The sequence below is a fragment of the Anas platyrhynchos genome, chromosome 1, assembly GCF_047663525.1.
Source record: "Anas platyrhynchos isolate ZD024472 breed Pekin duck chromosome 1, IASCAAS_PekinDuck_T2T, whole genome shotgun sequence".
Taxonomy (NCBI): domain Eukaryota; kingdom Metazoa; phylum Chordata; class Aves; order Anseriformes; family Anatidae; genus Anas; species Anas platyrhynchos.
This window is the reverse complement of record NC_092587.1, coordinates 66,092,530-66,107,799: the sequence shown is the minus strand read 5'-3', so window position 1 is coordinate 66,107,799 and position 15,270 is coordinate 66,092,530. Positions and strand designations below refer to the sequence as shown.

Sequence of the window (15,270 nt, the reverse complement as noted above, 5' to 3'; positions counted from 1 at the left end):
ACTAACAGTCCCCACTAAACCATATCCCTAAGCTCTACATCTAAACGTCTTTTGAAGACTTCCAGGGATGGTGACTCCACCACCTCCCTGGGCAGCCCGTTCCAGTGCCTAACAACCCTTTCAGTAAAGAAATTCTTCCTAACATCTAACCTAAAACTCCCCTGGCGTAACTTTAGCCCATTCCCCCTTGTCCTGTCACCAGGCACATGGGAGAACAGGCCAACCCCCACCTCACTACAGCCTCCTTTAATGTACTTATACAGAGCAATAAGGTCACCCCTGAGCCTCCTCTTCTCTAGGCTGAACAAGCCCAGCTCCTTCAGCCGCTCCTCATAGGACTGGCTCTCCAGGCCCCTCACCAGCTTCGTCGCCCTTCTTTGGACCCGCTCAAGCACCTCGATGTCCTTCTTGTAGCGAGGGGCCCAAAACTGAACACAGTACTCGAGGTGCGGCCTCACCAGAGCCGAGTACAGGGGGACGATCACCTCCCTAGCCCTGCTGGTCACACTGTTTCTGATACAAGCCAGGATGCCGTTGGCCTTCTTGGCCACCTGAGCACACTGCTGGCTCATATTCAGCCGACTGTCCACCATCACTCCCAGGTCCTTCTCTGCCTGGCAGCTCTCCAACCATTCCTCTCCCAGCCTGTAGTTCTGCTTGGGGTTATTGCGCCCCAGGTGCAGGACCCGGCACTTGGCCTTGTTGAATTTCATACAGTTGACCTCAGCCCATCGGTGCAGCCTATCCAGATCCTCCTGCAGAGCCTTCCTACCCTCGAGCAGATCGACACACGCACCTAGCTTGGTGTCATCTGCAAACTTACTGAGGGTGCACTCAGTGCCGTCATCCAGATCAAATAGTTTACGACAGAATTTCATTGAATCAATTATTTCTACTGATAAACTGCAGGAAGTATGTGGACACAGTATTCTACACAGTAAAAACTCATTGAGCAGATTGGAAGAAACAGATTACGATTATAGATACAAAAGAAGAGGTGACATTGTGGCATTTGGCCATGAAGCTGTACCCGTCTAGATTAGAGATTAGAGAATTATGTTTAGTTATTTTAATAAGCTATTTCTCATCATGCATAAATTTATGCTGATCAGTAATTAAAGTAGCTGTAGTATGAATCTCTGCAGTTTTTCTTTAAACAAACTTAACAATATTTTGTTGCGTATTCATTTCTCTCTCTTCACAACACTGTGCCAAATATAATAAAAGAAACCCTGTGGGAAACCAGGTGTGAAACTATTCACATCCAATGATAAACAACTGATTTAGTGGTTACAGCTCACTAGGTGTCATTTCAAAAGACTTCTGTCTCAGTTGTTGGTAAAGACGTTAGAGAAGCAAGCTGCACCTTGTGTCTGTTCATGGAAGAAAGACCACACAGTGGTCTCAAAGATAAGACAATTAATCTGTAATGACAATGTTTATTATCAACAGTAAAATGAGCAGTGATCTCACATCAGGGGAAGAAAAGACTCTTAACTGCAATTTTATCCTAATTTGGCTGAAATGATTAGAATAAATCAACGAGACTTTAGAACAGACTGATATGCTTTATGTGAGTGCTAGTATAGCAAGAATTGAGAGAAACACTGCCAAAAGCAGTAGTTTATCCCTTTGAAAATAGGAAGCTTCCAAGGCATCTTAGAAGGTATTATTAATGGAGTGTGTTTAAGAAAAAAATAACTGGGGCTTGGGGGAAATCTCAGGAAATAACATGACTGTTCGTATTTGTAATTCTTCTGCTGGTTTGTTTTTATTTAATGACTGTCAGAATTAGATAATGAAAATATTCTACTTCATAATGGAAAATTAATATGCGTCTATTAGGTAAAAGTTTGGACTATTGTGCAAGGTAATTAAAAGTGTAATTGAAAGAAAAGTAACTGAGGACCAACAGACCTGTGTTTTTCATCTGGTGAAGAAAGAATGTTCCCCAATATTCTGGATTGGGGGGAAAAAAAAAAAAGCATAACAATTCTATGGATTCTTTTTAAAGCATTTTTTTAAATGGAAAAGTTATTCTAAAGATTATGCATAGTTGTACAGCATGCCTGATTTATAGCCCACACAGGACATCATAAGAAAGCAGGGCCAAATGCAGAGCAAGCATAAATCAGCTGTTAGTTTAAATAGAGCTTTGGACTAGCTGAGAAACTCATCCTTATTCCACTATATGAGTAGTAAAAGCAGCATGTCTCATTTCTTTCTGAATTAGCGCTCACTCTTGTAAAGGTTCTACACAACTTAAAAGTCCCTTATTATTCATAGAAGAAAGGCTTGTAATAATATACGTTATTAAAAGATAGGGGGGAAACAAATTCTGTAGGTCAGAACCTGCCATTGCTTGAAAAAGCACAAAGTCCATCTTCACTGAATTTGGATGATTTTCCTTAAGAAGTGAAGCCAGGGAAGATAGATGAGTCACTGGCTGAAGAGTTATTGTATAATAATAAATATTGTAGAAGACAGAGAATCACCTTTTTACTGAACATTTCAGACGTTTAAAGATATATCACCCCTGCCTTGACATTTAACTGGGGCAGAAGAACCCACTCCCGCTCAGTTATCTGGGAAACCTCATTAAGCCAAATTCTGCTCCTTGAGGCATTTCCAGCAGCTGGTGAAAGACCATATGGATCCCTGCATGCATCTTATAAGGCCTAGTGTTCTACAAGTGCGTTACCACTAAGTAATAAAAAGATCACATCATTTTGCACTTTACAAATAGGGAAATGAAGACACACAGACATTATGGTCTTCTCCCACAGTGTGGCAAAAGCAAAGAAAGAGGGTGCCTTAAGTCAGAGGCCACTGTTCCACCTTCAGATTGTGCTGCTGGTGTTCATAAATGTTCATTCGTTTCATATTAAAAATGTGCGATAGTGAAGGCAGTAGTAGCATTAATATATTTTTTTTTCCTTTGCATTTTATTGCACACTAGGCAAAACAGGGAAATGCTCTGTCATCTGTTTGATGGATTACCTCTGCTGCCTGGTATGGAGTCCAGACAAGTTAACAATATTTGGGACTAAGCAGACTTTTGCACTGCGGAAGTGTCTTCAAGAGTAACGATCACCCTAACATGGAGAAAACATGTAAGGGTGATCACCTTTACATCTGCATGAGGCAAAGCATGTTTCAAGCGCTCACTTCTATAATGTAGAAAACATTCCTCCCATGGAACACACAGGTCACATTGCAAATTTAATAATTTAATCTATAGTTTTTACTCTCCTGCAGTAAGCATTTTTTTTTGCCATGAAATCTCTTCAGTCCTGCTCTGATTTCTCTGTTGTGGTCTAAGGAAAGCAGTATTTGGCTTTCTGCATAGTTTACCTTGGTCTTTCAGAACTAGGTGCCTTCCTCATGTCACCATAAAGCATATTCTTACATTGCTTGGCATAGTCCGACAGCAGTACCTCAGCCCTTCCATGTAGACTAGGGTTATGCTCCCCTCTATGGCAAACAGACCATCCATCCTGTCTGTTGCATGTTTAAACCTTTTGTGTTAAACCAGAGATTTAGTTGTTTGATTTCTTTTTGAGTTTCTTTACTTTCAATGACAAAACAAAAAATTATAAAAGAGATCCCAACTCTACTGTAAATGCTTAAAAAAAAAAAAATCCTTCTTCAACATAGCCAGCATAGATGCTTCCCATTAACACTTCAAAAACACTGCTTTTTCTGATGCCATTTTTTTTGTTTGATTTTTTTAAAAAATCTGAATAGGAAGGATGGTAACTGCAGCCTTCAAAGTACATTCTTTCCTTCAGATACAAATGATGTAATCTGACACAAAATAGAACTGAAAAATGAATTGACTTGGCTGAGATGAGCTAAAAAATTGTGATGGATGTTTACTGAGCACAAGCAAACACTGTAGGCCAGATTCTGTCCTTATTCTGTATGATAAATGATTGGTAATGGAAGCAAATAAAACTGTAACATATCTTCATGCTTGCAGGGGTGTAAGAAAGGAGGAGATCCGCTGAATAAAAATAGTACTTTAAAAGGAAAACCAAATGAAGGAACATTATCCAAGTGGGGATTCACTAGTATAAAATTGGAGGAACCTAATGATAAAAAAGCTCTATGAAATTTGAAAATACAGAAAGTACTTCTTCACAGAAATACATCTCCACTGTATATTTCATTATGCCCCTGGGAGTTGCTTATGTATATCATCTGCATAGAAGGGAATGGATTTCATCTTTGGAATATTTTGCTGCTAGCTGGGAAATCAACAAAATGTTCATAAACAGTATCTTAGAGGAGCTACTAAATGCATTTCTCATTCCCTGGAGGAAGCGTTTCTAGTGGCAGCAGGCAACGCTAACTCTATTTTCTACCTTGTCTGCCTTTCAACTAAAAGTGAACTGTAAAGTTTGTGCTAGGAGCTAACAACTGGTATGTGGGAAAGCAGTAACAAGATTATATTCATTTTCATCCTTGGTTGAGATTTATTCCACATGGCTGTTGGTCAAAAGTTTTTTCCCATCCAAATGCATCTGGAGATAAGCCAGGATACTTGAGACTCATTACAGCTTGTAGAGATGGGTCTGCTGCCTATATTACATCCTAACTTGATCCAACTGGAATTTATGACGTGGATTTGAGCATAGAGATTGATATGTCTTCTCCAGGTTGCCTGGTACAATCAGTTCATTTGAGTAAATGCACCTCAGGAGAGAACAGCCACAAAGCAGGGGGATCAGGGTAAGACCACACCCAGTAGAACTCACTCTCTGCCCCAGCTCCATCCCTAGTTCCACCAGCTGCAGGACAAAGATTCAGATCAGTGGCAAGCCATTGCCTTCCTCCAGCTTGAAGCCTCACTTAACTCTTGGAATAGTTCTGTGAATGGCAATCAGGCCATCACTGTGATTGTGCTTGAGCCTGTTGTGAAGATAAGACCATAGTTCTTGGCTCCACCGTGCAGCAGCAGTATGCTGCTAGTTGGGTGGTGTGTGGCTCTGCAGTTCCTGGTACGTCAGGTCTGTGGGACAACAGGTCAAACGGCACCCTCAAGCCCAGAAAAGTTCCTTGCTGGCTTGTGAGACTCAAAGGGATGTAGTAGACAGTGGCTTTAAATTGTTTGTGTTCACTGTATTATAGCAAATATAAAGGCAATAATTGCTTCCCTGAGGTAATATCAACTGCCCTAACAGCACAAGAAATTTGATCAGCCCATTTCCTGGTTTTGGCCACAGCTCATGAAAACACAAATATCAAATGCAGAGCCTGGATGAAAGAGCCTTTCTGTTCTATCTACACTTCTATTTCTAGTTCTTCATAGTTTATAAATAACACATTAAAAAAAAAATATATATATATATATATATATATATAAAATCTTTGAGACTGGAATTGCTCAGGAGTTTCTCTAACTAAAAGGCGAGTGCTATTACAGTACCTGGGGAGATGGGGAAGCAATTTTTTTTTTTTTTTTGAGTCACAACTGTGTTTTTGAAATGTGTAAAACTGAAAATATGTTCTTATGAAAACATATATACATATACTTTGAGTTTGATCCTTTCCCTGGAGAAGTACTCAATAGCTTCAGTGATTTCCATGGACTTATGTCAAATTATGAGGTGAATATTTGCTCCAGACCATTTTGCAGTCATGAACATCAGCAACATGACAAAGATTTCAGCATATTTCTGAAACAAAGGCCAGTGTTACTGGTAGACTAGTGGCAAAACATCATTCATAAATAAAAAGGTCACAAGTGACTGAACGGGATGCAAATGAAATATTTCACCTGTTTGAAGCTTCATTCTGCAATCGATTTAATTGCATTTATCAGCCACATTTGCCTAACCTTTCCAAAGGTCTTTCTCTCAGAACACAGACTTTAAGCAGTATCGGGAAAAAAAAAAAAAAAGTCTTTTTTTGGGAACCTCAGAAAAACAGAGCCCTTCTCAGTCTCTAAGCATGGGTATACGCTTGACAGACAGACCACTGTTGTATGAGGGAACTGAAGGCTTGACAGATACCTCAGACCAAAGATACTGACCCAAACAGAAGATGATGTAATACCCATGTGTAAGTACAGGTAGTAGCATTAGAGATACAAGAAGTAGCAAACTATCTCAGTAATTACTGATGAAGTTTTGATGCCACACACACCTACTGTGTGAGCATGTACAGACTAGACATGTGAAGTCTGACCTAATCCAGAACGCAGTGGCATCCTTGGAAAGCTTGGAAAGAAGCTCCAAAGAAAATTAAGTGAAAGAGATGTAATCTTATAGCATCAAGCGTGAAATAACTGAATTCTTGACTTCCTAATCATTCCTACCTTAGGCAATGAAAACAAGTTTATACCTCAGGGTCAGAAGGAAAATTTATGAGAATTATGGAAATTGATCATGATGTTTTATTTGTCTGCTATGTGCAGGAATTTCTCAGAATTCAGATTAGTCTTTTTTGTCAGACATGAACAAGGTCTACTTATTGAATTAGAGCGGAAACTTTTAAGCCTGCTTTCCCAAGATAAAGAACTGTAACATAAGCAAGAGCAGTTTTACTTAGTGGTCAAAAAAATATCTAATGCCCTGATTTGTGTTGGAAGAGAGGTGAAATTCTTTACTTTCACAACACAATCCACAATGTAACACTTCTAAATCAATTACAAAAAAATTGAACTTTTGTACTATGTATTTTCCCCCTCTTTCTCCAAACTGTTAGTGAGCAAATATGAATGGACAGCACTAGAATCAAATATTAGTAGGGATAACCCCACATATTTTTTACAGTTATTCCTGTTCCCCAGCTGACCTGCTCTGCTTTATGTCAATGTCTATTTTAAGGGAGTAGGAACTGTCTTTTTGTACTGTGGTTTATGTAGTGTCACAAATGTTGATAGTGATCTCTTGCAGCAAAGGTTTCTGTTTGATCTCACCAGTACAAGAGTGGGTATGTTATTTTCATCAGGGTCTTTCCAGTCACTTGATTCATCAGTTTTCTACAAAGCAGGATTGTAACTGGGCTGTGAGGAAGGGAAATCGTACAGGCAGAGTAAGATTTAGCAATTCCTTTATTTCCTGTAAGAGAGACTAGCTAGAGGTTGGCTTGTAATATTTTCTTTTTACTTAAAAAACACATTCCCTTCCAAACAAAGCAATCAAGTTTTCCCATACACAGCCAGTTTTCCCATCCAGTTTGTAAAGTCTTTAATAGGTGAGCTTATCTTTTACCTCCTCCCTCTTTAGTTTTCCACTAATTCTGTAATAGGGTAACCTTGTTCTGAGAGTAAATACCTATCTATCCCACAGATAATTAATGTCCTCAACACACTAGTACATCTTCATTTTTCACACTACTGTTGCTATCCCACTAGTCGCTCAAAGAGCAAAATTAATGAGAAGTGTTTTGTCTCTGAGCAATTTAAGCTGCGGCAGATAAACTGTGGATGTTAGACTCTCAGAGATTGTCCCAAGCTGATGTTATAACCTTGTTCGGTCATTACATCTGGTGATATGCAAGCTATCCCAAAGCAATACCCAGAGAAACAGTTTAGTTTTGGCTCATGCAGTAGGATTATGAATCTGTAACACCACCACTGTCACAGGTGGGTATTCTCCTAAGTGGGCTCTAGCTCACTTATCATTTGCATTTCTGTAAGGAGGAAAACCCTTAGGGACGTAAATCAAAGGTATTAGTGGGAAGAGACTCATATTCATCTGCAGGAAGAAAGCAAGCAAATAAAGAGTAAAAATGCCAGTGGCCTCCTATTACAACACCTGCCTCAAAGGATCACTTGAGCATTATTATTGGGCCATAGTTATTCCCAAGTTATTCAGCTGCTTATGGGTGTGAATTTAGTTGTGAGATCCCTTTATGAAGCCCCCTGTGGGAGAGATGTTGAGAGAAACTGAAGGTAGGACTCTAGCAAAAAGCAAAATTTAACATGCCTACTAGCTCAGGTTTATATGAGATGTCTATGCTCTTCATGACCAGCCAGGGCTCTACAAAACTGCTTAAACAGTAATCTAGTGCCATCTGAGATGCCATGCCTGAGACAGGCACAGGAGACTGTTAAGTGAGACAGGACCCATCAAACACCAAGGCTTTTCTAAGGTGTGGTCACAGCCACATAATGTACAATAGGAAATTTTTAATGCCACTTCACGCTTACATTCAGCCAACTGATTTGAGCGCTAAGGCTTTCCACTGCTCCTTATGCAGGCAGCAAAGCAGTGAGCACAGCTCAGAAAATAAGTGGTACCAGTCACCAAAGATTGGAGCAAACAGCACTTTTTTTTTTAAACAGTTTTTCCAAGACAACATTTTTCCTGACAAATTGCCTCCCTGCAACTGCCCCCAAAAGTAAAGCAGAAACTGTGTACCTCTGTGCCCCATGCTTTTCCTGTTTTCCTACCCTTTTAGACCATTTCTGACAGACATGTCTGTGCTCAAGTCCAGCTTAAGGTCTAGAATACAATTTGATAACTTGGGATATTGAATTGTGACAACTAGCCAACTTATTTTCCTCACTCAATTCCCATCCCTCATTCTCTTTGACTTTCTCAGATATTCCTTTTGATATCATCACAGGCTGCATTTAAGTAGCAAAGACATTTTGACATTACTCAGGAGGAACAGCATCATTAAGCTAGTGCTTTATAGCCCACAAGTGCTTCAGAACCTACAGGCATGGTTGTTTGCTGTGCAACAGGTCCCTTGTGTCTAATCTCCCAAGTAAATATATGATTCATTCATCCTACAACAGTGTGGGACCATAAATATCAGAACTTTAATCGCTTAACAGCAGGCCATGTTCATGTGTGGTTGATGAATACAAGTCTCTGGAGACTAAACACTCAGGCCCCAAACAACCCAAGCCTGAAACCCAGAATAAAGAGCTTTGTTGTTTTTGAGAATTTCATGGGACAAGGTAGACCTTGTAGTCAGTAGATCAAGAGTAGTCCCTGCTGAGACTTATGCTATCTAACTTTAGAAACAAAAATATACAAAAAGTATTAACTAATTTTTCTTGTTGTTCCTGTCTTAGTATCCTTTTAAGGCCAAAAATGTATTCATTGTGTCATGAACTGTTTCCAGTCAAAATATGCTTGACAGATTCTAATTAATACATTCAAAGGGACAGTTTTAGTACAGTTTCCCAGACACTTCTATAGCAATTGTATTTCAAGGGAGCAATAAAACCATAGGGAGTTTTGCACTATAGGAACACTTAGCTGTTTATCTGGACTCAAGGTTACTTTGGCATTACATATTCTTTCCTGGTAGAAGAAAGTGAATTTAAGGAGGAAAACACCAAGCACCTTTCAGCTAGGAGACTTCATCATGCTAGAGGTTTTTTGTTTGTTTGGTTGTTTTTTTAAACAAAACAAATAGAGTGGTCTTAGCAGAGCTCAGAGTTCAAGGACACATACATGTTCTTTTACATTCGTTTAATTTCCATTTAAATTATTTGCTACTATGGTGCAAGTCAAATATAGCATAGAGATATCATTACAGAAGTGCCACTAGGGACTCTAGCATTACAGGTGTATTGACGATTCCACTTAAAGCGGAATTAAAATCCTGCTAGTTCACAAATTAGTGATAACTTTGGAAACCAAATTCTAACACAATAGCTCTTCAGGGACAATGCGGAGGAGGAAAAGCATTTTCATTTGGCTTTGAAAATCTCACTTGTTTTCTTGGCCCCTGTTTGCTTACAGCCACTTAAAACCTAGCACTTACATACAATGTACACTCACAGTCTAGTTCAAATCTCAGGATACTTGGCACATTTCAAACTTTTAATCACAGCCACTGATCATTGTTCTTCATAACCTAATTTAGTTCTGCAAACAAAAGACAATTAAAATGTCAAGCTTCATCAATTGCATTGATTTTCCAGAGCTGCCTCACACTTGGCTGCAGCTCAGATTGGGATGTCTCCCTACAGAGTCTGCTCCTTTCTTGCATAATCCAGCTCTCAGGACCAGTCTACAGAAGCAGAAACTCCCAGACTGAAAGACTTGCACATGATTCCTGGTTATGTCCTAAGGGTGAAATAGGAGTAACTTTCCAGCAAATCCTCAAGCTCTGCTGCTTAAAAATACAGTTCTATACTGTAGGAGCTGTCAGTCCTCTACTCCCACTAGTACCAGCAATGCAGCTTCTCCTGGTGATGAATTCTCTGCAGTGTAACAGCTTTTTGAGCTTCAATTTCAACTAGAATCTGTGCTTTAATGGCAGCTGAAGCCCACAGCAGGGGAACCAAGTCTTTAAAGATGGACATAGATTCATCCTCTTCAAACCTCCGTATATTGGAAGAGAAGTATACACATGTGCCTTAGGTTTGTGAGAAAATGTTGATAAATGAGTGCATTAGACAGGTCTAGGATCTAACATAGCTCCCACGATAATAAAGTTATTTTGCACAATAACGCATCCTTACCATCATTCCTAAATACTAATCACTTGACTGCTTCAGTCACGCCTGAACTAATAATTAAGATTTAGTGTTTTTTTTTTTTTAATCAAAATAATATTTCTTCAGTACAGTATTTTTAACACACTACAGAAAAGCAAAGTTCACACCTGAGTCTACTCAGTGTGGGATAAAAACAATAAGCACAGATGAGGAGCAAGAGAGAGCATATAATTATGAAGAAAAAAAAGTAACATTTAGTCAGTGCTTCCTGTTTCTCTCATGTTTCAATGTTACAACATCACTCTGGAAAGATGAACAGCTGGTACAGATAATTTAGAACAAAATAAAGGGAAATAATACTCAGAACAGCAGCTGGTTAACCTGCATACTGCACATCCATAGAATATAATCACAATTTTCTTTCTCAAAAGCATGAAATGGTTTATAGTCTTCAATAAAGATCTGTAATTATAGGTACTAGGATATTGGAGGGTTTTATGAAAGAATACTGATTTATACTTGTAGAGAAGCACTGTCAAGACTGAGGTCTGTTTTTTCATGGATATACATGCTGGGCTCACGCTGACAGTAATGTCTAATCCACATCTTATAAGAAGCACCTGAGTGCACAGCATAAAAAAGGTACATAGGACTGACAGCACTGGTGGGTAGTTGGGAATGTTAAGCACCAGATGTCGAGTAAAATCAAGCAATCCAGAATTTACAAGATCAAGTAATTGCATTAAACTAAAAGAAGGTAGATTTATATTAGATATAAGGAAGAAATGCTTCACTCAGAGGGTGATGAGGCCCCGGAACAGGCTGCCCAAAGAAGCTGTGGCTGTCCCATCCCTGGAGTGCTCAAGGCCAGGCTGGATGGGGCTTTGGGCAGCCTGGGCTGGCAGGAGGTATCCCTGCCCACGGCAGGGCATGGAAATTTTTGGTCTTTAAGTTTCCTTCCAACCCAAACCATTCAATGATTTTAAGTATATATTTACTCCTAACCCAACTCCAAAATAGATAGGACACTGTTTAGACAAATATGGAGAGGTCTTCGAACACACTTAACTAGAAATCAAATGGAACACCGGCTGGCAAAAGTCCTCTGAATTTTTGGCATATCTTTCTTCTCATATACCTAGCAGTGTTTGTTGCTCTAAGTGAGGGGTAATGCTACAAGAGAATAATCTGACATCAAATTGAAAGAATACTTAATCTGATCAATTCCTGCTTTGAAATTCTGCAATGCTAGGAAAGCTTGCCAAATTAGTGTTCTTACATAGTAAAGCTGCGATTCATGATCTTGTACACTGAGCATTATTTAGTGCTGCATGTAGGTACCAGCACAGGGGTTGCATGTGCAGAAATAGGTTGTAACAAAGCATCAAGACATCTCCAGTAGCACAAAAAATCAGAATCTTAAGAGAACCATCTGTGAGGAAAGCATAGTATTTTCTTCTGGTCTCATTCAAAACAAACAAGAACAGAAGCAGATGAAGAACTAATGGAAAAAGTATGTTAACTGAACTATATCAAACTTCAAAAGAAGTGCTGAGCAATTTCAGTTTACAAGGAAGCTTCAAGTAACCGAAATAAATAAACATTAATTTGGATGAAATCAAGATAATATTCAAAGTGAATCTGAGTGCTGTTTTTTCTCAGCACATTTTACTTAATGAATGTAATATACTTTAGATATTATGAAAAAAATATAGGCAATAAAGTCTTAACTTTACAGAATAATTTCAGCCTATGCAGGAAAATGTCACATAGTAGCGTTACCTGATGGAATCCAGAACTGGAGATTTTTTTTTCCTGTGTCAACATTGAAGGTTGGCTTCCAGAGAGTTATGTTGCATCTGTGTACCTTCTATTTATCATTAAATGTTTTCTTCTAGTGAAGGTGTCATCTTGTAGAACTGTGGGTGAAAACAGAATTATCTAAGAGCAAATATCAGATATTTCTGTTAGCTTGCTTATATAGCTAAAAACATAACGTGGATAGAAGCTACATGCAAGTAATTGTGAAACACTGACTAGAAAACAGGAAACATTATTGGTTACTTATCAGTGATAAATTATCAGGGCTGACAAAATTAACTTGAAGGATATTAGGTACATACACAGGAATTGGGAACTCAAAATTAACTCATATAAAATCGAGGTGATAGCTGAAGGAAGGTAACACAGGGACTAGCTGAGAAATCTGGAAAACAATACCAGAAGTGATTGGGAAGCTGCATTGAATTACAAAGGATACAGAAGTTGTAATGCAGTATGATTGTAAAGAACGTAGGTTTGGTGCAGAGAAGTTCATATCAGTGTAGGAAGATGGTAGTAAAAACCATCCAAAGTATAAAAGGTACTTCAGTACTTGAAACATGAATATATCTACATTAGGCTTCTTTTTATTAACATTAGGGCATACTGTTAGAAAAAATAGGTATAGTGGAGGGAGCTGGAGCATAAGCAACAAAAAAGGATAGTGACTCAGTGGGTGAATACCTAATAAAACAATAAAAAATAAAGGAGATAAATAATCAGGAAAGCAGCAATATACTGTGCAAACCTAGAACTACCTTCTAAATCTTATTCTTGCAGAAACATACCTTTCTAGAGAAAACAAACCAGTAAGTTCTTTTTAGAATATTCTAAATGTTCTTAATTATAGTACAAACACCCCTACATTGTTTGCAAAAAACAAGTAAAGCAAAGAAATATGTCAGTAAACTAGTAACTACTATTTATTCAATTTATGTTTTGGACAAACAAGAAGAGTGTTTTAATATCAGTTTGTAAACATCTCCTTACCCAAACTACATCATCTACATGGAAGTCAGTTGAAAAGAAGCACGTTCAAAAAAAAAAAAAAAAAAAAAGTTGAAATTCAAAAGGAAAAACCCTTAAAAGTAGGATAAGTAGGAGTGAAAAAAGAAAAGTAAGAAACAAATATAAGTAGCTATTCAAACATTTTGTAATGTTTTAATTGATAAACAACGTTAGAAAATCATCAACTGCAGAAAGACCAAAAATACATATCTACCCCACTCATTTTGTATAAACTCAGTTGTAGAATGGCAAATGGAAGATTTTAAACAAGGCTATCTGCCAAGAGAAGAGGAAGTCCCAGCTGTAACTAAATAGACTGACTCCTCTTCCTCTGCAAGCAGCGCAAGAGCTCTTCGATACCTCTTAAGACTTCCCCTTATCTGTGGCTATTACAGTGAAGACCACCTGGCTCACTGCAAGATGAATTAGGAACAGAGGGAGGACTGGATATTTTTAGGATTTACAGCCTAAACTCCTTTCAGGTGTTTGCATGAAGAGGAAAATAAACAGTATGGGAGGAAAGAAGGAGCAACCCAGCCGAGGACCACCCTTCCCTCCCACGAGGGGAGTTTCCAGCCTGCTGCCTCCAGGCATCCTGGGGAGAGGAAAAGAGCAAAAACTGCCCTCAGCTGTCCCTTTTGCTCTGCCAGAAGACAGGTGCTTACAACGCAAATTGCTGTACGCTCTCCTATAAAGGAGGTTAAAACGGACAATAATTTGCGTTTCAAATATGATGGCTATTAGCTTTGAATAAACCATACAAACTGTAAATGCTAGTTACATGTCCTCCTTACCACATCCACTCTCTTCCGGACTGGGGCAGTTAGATCATGACAGAAGATGAGGATGTGCATCCTTTAGTCTTCTCAAGATGTTTTTTTAATTTCTGCATTTTTCTATTCCAACTGATATTGCTTGAGCAACTATTCAGTTTTCCTATTAGGATAAGCTAAGGATGAAGAATTTTTGGGATATGATGCAATCCTTTACACAAAGACAAATCAGCTGAGTAGTGATGTGTTTTCACAGCTTTCTCTGAGATAAACTTTTCCCTTGCTCTGCCCTCTTTCCTTTAGTGCATACTTCCAGAAGTCAGTGCAACTCTACCAGCTGCTCAAAATCAGAGATGAAGCTGCCCTTGCAAACGCCCTTTCCAGCCTGGCTGTTGCCCTTGCTGGCAGGACCAGCCAACTGCTCAGCTGGGGAGCTGCAGGAGATGTTGATCTGTCCCAGGCCTCAGTAGGCAGCGTCACATCAGAGGAATCCAGACTCTTCTTTCCAATTTACCTTGTTTTGGAAATCTTCTGAGTGTTATTAGATTCTGTAAGACCTGACCTTTAAAAGTCAGGGGTGCAATTAACCAATCTGGCCAGCTCTGCATCAGCAGCTCACGCTAGCCTGGAAGAGGCAGGCACCAGACAATTCACTTCTGACTAATGTTATTAAAGAGGAACAGGAGGTGGACCCAGACGCTTTAATTAAACTGCAGCAGGTCTGCTCAGCAGGCTGTTATGATTGAGTGCAAAGCAAAGATACCTTGCAAAGTATGCTAGAAACACAGGGCCTCATCTAATTATGTTGCATAGCCATTTTTGTGCTGATTTTCTGGCAGTGCCAGTTATCCAGCTGGCAAAAGAAAGGAAAGGTATCCAGAGACATCCTCTGCTGCCAGCACTCTGGTTTGGAGGCCTCTACATTGATTCACTTTATCAAAACTAGCGTATTAAATGCACAGCTAGAATTATAGGAAAAACAGTGTTACCAGGAGATCACCTTTATTATGTGTGTGGGTGACTGCTCTGCTCTCACTTCTATACCAGAAATAACCTTGCATATAAAAGGTATTTTCTCCACTCTGTTGGACTCTCTTTTTGTGGTGTAGGTGAAGACATAGGTTTTAGAGCTTTTGACCATTGCTAAATGGTCACTCCTCTCTTTCCATGTCCCATCTACTTTAGATATGGACTTGAACTGAAAACAGAAATTCATCAGAAAGATGAATCTTGGGGCTCTATTTGGCTTTATTA

The 15,270-nt window shown here is 39.0% G+C and overlaps 1 protein-coding gene and 1 long non-coding RNA gene across 5 annotated transcripts in view; one reads left to right on the top strand and one right to left on the bottom strand.

The window, feature by feature from the left end:
• RERG (RAS like estrogen regulated growth inhibitor) overlaps nt 1-15,270 on the top strand; it is a 114,269-nt gene that overhangs the window by 60,911 nt on the left and 38,088 nt on the right. The window lies entirely within an intron of this gene.
• Nucleotides 9,426-13,836, bottom strand: LOC106016254 (uncharacterized). Of its 3 annotated transcripts, XR_002400865.3 has the most exons (4): nt 13,458-13,595; nt 13,226-13,316; nt 12,197-12,333; nt 9,426-10,332 (listed from the first exon to the last, which is right to left on the bottom strand). It is a non-coding gene; the product is annotated as an uncharacterized lncRNA (long non-coding RNA). The 3 variants fall into 3 exon arrangements; XR_011810441.1 differs by lacking the exons at nt 13,226-13,316; nt 13,458-13,595 and adding an exon at nt 13,604-13,836; XR_005262665.2 differs by lacking the exon at nt 13,226-13,316.